Source organism: Dreissena polymorpha, chromosome 13, assembly GCF_020536995.1.
Source record: "Dreissena polymorpha isolate Duluth1 chromosome 13, UMN_Dpol_1.0, whole genome shotgun sequence".
Taxonomy (NCBI): Eukaryota; Metazoa; Mollusca; class Bivalvia; order Myida; family Dreissenidae; genus Dreissena; species Dreissena polymorpha.
In genome coordinates, this window is record NC_068367.1 from 48,722,773 (window position 1) to 48,730,393 (window position 7,621).

At 37.4% G+C, this 7,621-nt stretch overlaps 1 long non-coding RNA gene across 2 annotated transcripts; it reads right to left on the minus strand.

Moving 5' to 3' along the window:
* Positions 1 to 285: 285 nt before the first annotated feature.
* LOC127855707 (uncharacterized) lies at positions 286 to 6,281 on the minus strand. Of its 2 annotated transcripts, none has more exons than XR_008037647.1 (3): positions 6,091 to 6,281; positions 4,206 to 4,356; positions 286 to 864 (listed from the first exon to the last, which is right to left on the minus strand). It is a non-coding gene; the product is annotated as an uncharacterized LOC127855707 (long non-coding RNA). The 2 variants fall into 2 exon arrangements; XR_008037648.1 differs by lacking the exon at positions 286 to 864 and adding an exon at positions 1,859 to 1,938.
* Between the last annotated feature and the right edge of the window lie 1,340 nt (positions 6,282 to 7,621).

Consider the following 7,621-nt stretch of genomic DNA (forward strand, 5'->3'; position numbering starts at 1 on the left):
AATATTTTATAATTCGTACAAAGCGATTTATATATAATGGGTATCGCCCTGTCAATAGGGCCATGACACTCGCATTAGTGACTCGTATTTTTGCATCTCGAATACGCCCTATTTTTTACACTTACTGATTGATGTTATCTATAACAGTACATGATAATATGCCCTAATTGATTAACACGTCTGTAAGTACCAATTAAAGGTAAAGTGTGACACTCGTTATAATTGTAGACGACAACGGCTTATGTTTGCATATCAGTTACGCCCTATTTATATTGGAACTCAATTCTCAACGGTAACAGAGTTCGCACAATCCCCGAAGTCTTCGGGACGAGTCAGGCACACAGTTTCCGTTCTCGCCAAAGCACCTGGAACAATATCCCGTCAGCTTCTATCACAACCTCTGGCAACCGGAGGAACACAACTGCGGTCGCCACTCCCATTACTCCAACTGCCACGTTCCCCGAAGTACCACGGTCGAATCAGGCACACAGTGTCCCTCCTCCCCAAAGCGCCAGGAACAATATCCCGCCAGAGCCTATCACAACCTCTGCTAACCAGAGGAAAACAACCATGGTCATCACTCCCAATACTCTAACTCCCAATTCTGAACACGTATCAAGACGCTCGCAGTCTGCTTCTCCTAATTCTTCAAAAGCTCATGCTCGTAATCATCCTCCAGTATCTCCCAGAACTCCACTGAACACCCAGTCATCTGTGCCCAGCATCCAACGCCCCTGGGATTCTGCGCGTACTGATAACCGTGTGCCCTCTAGGGACACTCCACAGTCCAATAACCATAGTAGGACCACAGCAGACAGCAACCATAGCCATTAGGCCAGTGGGGGGACAGAACCCTCATCCAACCTGAAAGTAAACACCATAAAATTAGGAACTTTAAATGTTAGCGGCATCAAGAAAAGACTAAATTACCAGGAATTCACTGATTTCATAGGTTGTTATGATATATTTTGTATCTGTGAATCTCACACTGATACACACGATATTATAAAGATAAATAACTATGATTATTTTGCGAACCATAGAAAGCAAGAATATAAACGCAAGTCTGGTGGCATTGGTATATTTGTTAAAGACAAGCTTGTACCCTCAATTAACATTTTAAAGTCAAATTGCGAATATGCCCTTTGGATCTCTATTGATAAATCTCTAACGATGCTTGACGAAAATATTGTCATTGGTGCTGTATACGTCCCACACGTAAACTCTAAATTTTTTAACGACGATGAATTTATGACCTTTGAAAATGAAATCTCCCAGATATGTAGTGACCATAAATATGTAATTCTTGCAGGTGATTTCAATGGCAGAGTAGGCAGCATGAAAGATTACATAACCACTGACCCACATTTAAATGACATTTTCGATATTGATGACGACATACAAAGTCAACAAGACAAATACAAAACTCTTGAAAAATTATCCGTCCCACTTGCCCGCACCTCTCAAGACCATCGAACGAATGCACATGGCCTCCGTCTTATAGACTTATGTAAGAACAACAACATTTTCATTCTAAACGGTAGACTAACCTCTGGAAATAATCACGATATGCTTACATTCAGAAATAAATCCACAATAGACTATGTTATTGCCTCATCTGATTGTTTCTATTTTGTTTCGGAATTTCAAATCATTGAAACTGACCCAATATTCTCGGATGGCCATAATGCACTCTCATGCTCAATAAATATATCACATAGCAATCATCCAAATATAACTCCAAAAAGTAAAACTTACACCAATCAAAAACCAAAATGGAAACCTGATCTCGCCAGCCAATTTGTTAGCAATATCAACCCTAATGCGATTGACCAAATACTTTACCAAATTGATACTTACCCAAATCGCAGCAGACCATAGAGCACATAACTGATGAGCTGCAATCAATCTTCCATCAAGCATCCACCAGCACCTTCCCTGAAAATAAAACACATTTTCAAAATAACCATTCAGCTAACAATAAACCATGGTTTGGTTCTCAATGTTTCAAAGCACGCAAAAAGTATCACACTGCCAAAAAAATTTATAATAGCAACAAAACCACATTTAACAAAAAAGAAATGACGAACGCCAGCAAAAAATACAAACAAACAATGAACCACCATATTAATGCAAACAAACAAAACATGTCAAACAAACTTCGATCAATGTCCGACAAAAACCCCAAACAATATTGGTCATATCTTAACAAACTAAAACCAAAATCAAAAATCACAACTACACCAACTCTAGAAGAATTACAGGAACACTTCAAAGAACTAAATACAAACACTATCAATGACAACCGTTTCAATGACACAAACGATCAATCACATTATACAAGCACCACACTTAATTCAACAATCACCAAAGAAGAAATAGAAAAATGTATTTCAAACCTTAAAAACTCAAAAACTCCTAGCCCATTTGACAACATTCTTAACGAATACATAAAGTCCACAAAACATCTACTTATGCCTGTTTATTGCAAACTATTTAACTACATACTAGAAACCGGGTTCATCCCACAAAGTTGGCTCAATGGAATTATAATACCCATATTTAAAAACAAAGGTGACCCTAAAGATCCTAGTAACTACAGACCCATAACTATCCTCAGCTGTCTTGGCAAACTTTTTACTTCAATACTTAACAACAGATTAACTAAGTTCTTAAATGAAAACAATATCTTAGATGAAAATCAAGCTGGCTTTAAAAAAGGCTATTCCTGTTCTGATCACATATTTACACTTCACTCACTAATTGAATTAATGAAAAAAAAGAAACAAAAACTTAACTGCGCATTTATTGACTTCTCCCAAGCCTTCGATAAAGTCTGGCGTACTGGCCTCTGGCACAAACTAATCAAACAAAATATAACAGGTAAATTTCTCACTTTAGTTCAAAACATGTATAGCAACATCAAATCTAGTATCTCACTTAACGGTAACATATCTGAACCATTCATATCAGAAATTGGCGTAAGACAAGGTGAAAACCTGTCCCCTCTCCTATTTTCCCTCTTCCTTAATGATCTGCAAACACATATGCACCTCCAAGGCTCAAACGGCATAGAACTTACAAATCCTGAAGACCTAACTTTGTGGCTAAAACTACTTATATTACTTTATGCTGATGACACTGTTATCATTTCTGACTCAAAAACTGACTTCCAAAATAGCTTAAACATTTTCCATGATTACTGCGAGAATTGGCATTTAAAAATAAACCTCAGAAAAACTAAAATTATAATCTTCGGTGCTAGACAACTTCAAAACTTTCATTTCACACTAGGCATCCATCCCATAGACATAACTGACCGTTACCACTACCTAGGGATAACACTCTCCAGCAATGGCTCTTTCCTAAACGCAAGAAAACACCTAGCTGAACAAGCAACAAAAGCAATGCACCTATTATATATCAGAGCAAACAACGCAGAACTTCCCATAGACTTAATCCTTAAACTTTTCAACCACACAATGCTACCAATTTTAACATATGGTTCAGAAATATTTGGTTTTGAAAACATAGACATTCTGGAGAGAGTACACAACAACTTCCTCAGAAAAATTACTAAAGCCAGAAAATCTACTCCTATATCTTTTCTATACGGTGAACTTGGCAGGCATCCAATTGCAATCAATATTAAAACTCGTATGATCTCCTTCTGGTGTAGACCTCTTCAAGGCAAAGAACAGAAAATATCACATCAGATTTATAAGTACATGATGAACCTCCCAAACTCAAATTTTAAATGGTCAAACAAAATAAAAGAAATACTCACATCAGTTAACCAAAGTAGCATATGGGATAATCAGTTTCAAATAAACCAAATTAATATCCACCGCTTAGTTAAATCACAGGTCCTAACTATGTTTCAAACAAAAAAAAACGAGAGACGCATATATTTGATCTTGCCACGTTGACGCCTTCGCTAGAACTGATTTCTATCGCTATTTATTTCTATAAATAGCAATACACAAAACAAACTCGCAAAACCGGTTTGTTTTCTCATGTCCGTCAGGACAAAAGTACTCCGCTATACGATGTAACGCGGAGTACTATAATTACTAACTCAGTTCAAAACCCAATGGCACCACCAATTACAGCAAACACACAAAGGACAAATATATACCAGCTTCAAACAATCACCATCCCTTGAAAACTACCTTATTAAACTCACCAAAAAAGAATACATTTACCTATTCCAATTCAGGACTGCTAACCACTGGTTTCCAGTCGAGACAGGCCGATACGACGGAACCCCATTTGAAGATAGAGTCTGCAGGCTATGTAATTCGGGTCAGGTTGGCACCGAACACCACTACCTCCTTAACTGCGATTTCTTTAATACTGAAAGAGAACAATTCTTAGGTAATGACACACATAATGCTTCCCTTAGCTCATTCTTATCATCAGAATCCTTACCTTTACTTAAAAACACAAGCAAATGTATACGCTTTATATTCAGTAAATTTAAATGCTAACAAAGATTCAATACAAGTACACATTTGTTTATAAATACAAATGCCACCAGACCACCAAATTATAGTATATGTTCTACTACAGTGCACTAATTGATTGTTAGTTTTTGTTAAGTCTCGATCTAATGCGTTATTATGTACTTGGAAATGAATTTCATTTCAAAACCTGTATAGCCATCCTTTTTATTATTAATTAGGGCACATTATTGTCTAAATAGTCTCCCCTTAATGATAATAACTACATTACTGCTTCTTCAAAGAGTCTACTTTTTTCTTACATCCGTTTACTACTGTATAATCTGTGGTTACCTACTTGAAATTGAATAAATTCAATTTACATGCCACATTCTCAGTCTTATGAACATGTATGCTTTACCGTTATAAACATTAATTGTTAAGCATGAGGAACATTTATGCTTATAAGTTATATTTAATTACTTGTTAATACTTAATATGTGTATCAGTGTGAGAAATGTACATAAATTTGCTATATTCTTAATTTCATTCGCTAGTTGATGATTGTATTATATTAATTCGGTTGGGTTTTTCTAATAATGTTATATATCATGAGGAACATTTATGCTTATAAGTTATATTTAATTACTTGTTAATACTTAATATGTGTATCAGTGTGAGAAATGTACATAAATTTGCTATATTCTTAATTTCATTCGCTAATTGATGATTGTATTATATTAATTTGGTTGTGTTTTTCTAATAATGTTATATATCATGACTATGTGTACTTTTGCATCATTTTGATATGTTAAAAATCTGTACATATATTTATTTGCTTTTCATGATCATGGCTTCTTAAACAAATACTTCCTCGGAAAACCGGCCAAAAATTTATAGAATAAATTGCAATAATAATAACCAGTTTATAACTTACTACAATTTCCTTTTGCTAGTGATTTTTATAATTCTGTACCATTTCTATCTACAAATTTGTGTTTTGTTTTAAATAGCCGACTTATACCACCAGTATAATAGAAAGTTGACTGTAGTTACCTACTTGAAATTAAATAAATTCCATAAATTCAATTTACATGACACATTTTCAGTCCTATGTACATCTATACTTTACCGTTAAAAACATTAATTGTTAAGCATGAGGAACGTTTATGCTTATTTAATTACTTGTTAATACTTAAAATGTGTATCAATGTGAGAAATGTACATAAATTTGTTATATCCTTTATTTCACTCGCTAACTGATAATTTATATATCATGACTACGTCTACTTTTGCATCATTCTGATATGTTAAAAATCTGTACATATATTTATTTGCTTTTCATGACCCTGGCTTCTTAAACAAATACTTTCTCGGAAAAGCAGCTAAAAAAAAAAAAAAAAAAAAACATAGAATATATTGCAATAATAATAATATCAGTTTATAACTTATAACAATTCCTTTTGCTAGTGATTTTCATATTTTTGTACCGTCTCGATTCACGAATTATCGTTTTGTTTTAAATAAGCCGACTCATACCACCATTATAATAGAAAGTTGACAAAAAATCTCCTCTTGATACCGCTTAGGCCTTGCTCATTCCTTTTGCATGCAGTACACACAATTTGCTTAATCCTAACGGTAGTACCTTATCTATTGTGTCCTTGAGAAGTACAGCTATCATGGCCTCGGGTTGCTCCGACATTATCCATTCGCCCATTGGCAAATTTCATTGTGCGGGTGCAGTCGAGCGAATAAATCACGAAAAAACATGTCTGCAACTATTCCGAATACAGAAATTAAAGCTACCAACTGCAAGTTGCACTATCGCCTTAAACGCACTGTGTGTGTTTCAGAGTTTATTTACAGGTCCTACTGGCCTCTTCACGAGGTTACGGTAGCCCGACCTGCCCCTGTGACCTCTCAGGGGAAAAAGATTAATTTTAGAGTCAAAGTAGGTCAAATTTACCCCGGTTTCCCGGGTATTCGCCAAATACTTTAATTTTTAAAAGAGTTCGTTGCACGTTGGCCAATGAGACCTTAATGTGCTAGCTACCTAAAGGTGGTGATGAGGAGCGGATCCCGCCGAGTGTCCCGCACATTACTAATGTACAAGACACTCAACGCGATCCACATCCCAACACCACCCGGTACGTAGGACCCGGAACACACACACGTATCGCTCTCACACACCCACTCATTACGGGTGGCGCGTATGAGAGCGCCACGCCCGTGCGTTCCGGGTTCCTTGGTGGTGATCTGTGTATGGTTGTGTATAGTGTGTGGTATGTGATTGTTGTGCATTTGTCTGGAGCGGAAGAGGAGGTGTCTGTCGGTAATTTAAGGTCGTCAGTCAGTCGTGAAGGGTTGTATATTGTTGCAGTTCCCAGATCGCAGAACCCGCCGCCCCCGCACAAGCGCATCCACGCCGAGCGAGCCCGAGCCCCCCCTCGCGCCCGCATACTGCCCCGGCCCGAGCACCCAACCGCTGAAGACCCCCGAGACAAGCACCCTCATCCACCCACTTGCTGCGCGCGACAACAAATCAGTCGAGAACCAACCATGGAGCCATCCAAAGCCCTATCCAGAGTCACCATCGTTCCTTCCCACCCGCCTGCCAAACATCCAGACCATGTATCAAGCTGGGATGTATTAATTTTGCTGTTATGTTGTATTTGCTTTTATGATTGGATAGGTAAAGTAAATAAATGATCTAAAAATTCCGTTGATATATGATTTGTTTATGTTTGATGTTAATTTGTAAAACTCATGGTATTATAGATTTTGTCCTGTGTTCTAGCTTTAATTTACCCAAGTGTGGTTGTTGTGCTCTCCGCCCCATGAGAGGTGTTAGTGGGGGTTCGAGCAGGATACAGGAAACGCCCCGATTCCAGAGGCGCCCCTGGTTCTTTTAAGTGCCCGGTGTATAGCACCGATACACTGCACCCCCGTTTAACGTCCCTCGCGGAGGACATATTAGTACATAGTGTTAGTATTGGTGTTTATATACATGTGTAGTTCTGCTGTTTTGTACCATAGCTTGCGGTAACGTGGGCTCTCTCTGTTGTTATTTGGTATGTAGTTTGGATGTTATTGCGTAGGGCCGGCTAGTTTTTGAAAGATCATGTATACGATGATAGAAGAAGGGGACTATGTTTGTTTGATTGGGCCGAGATGAC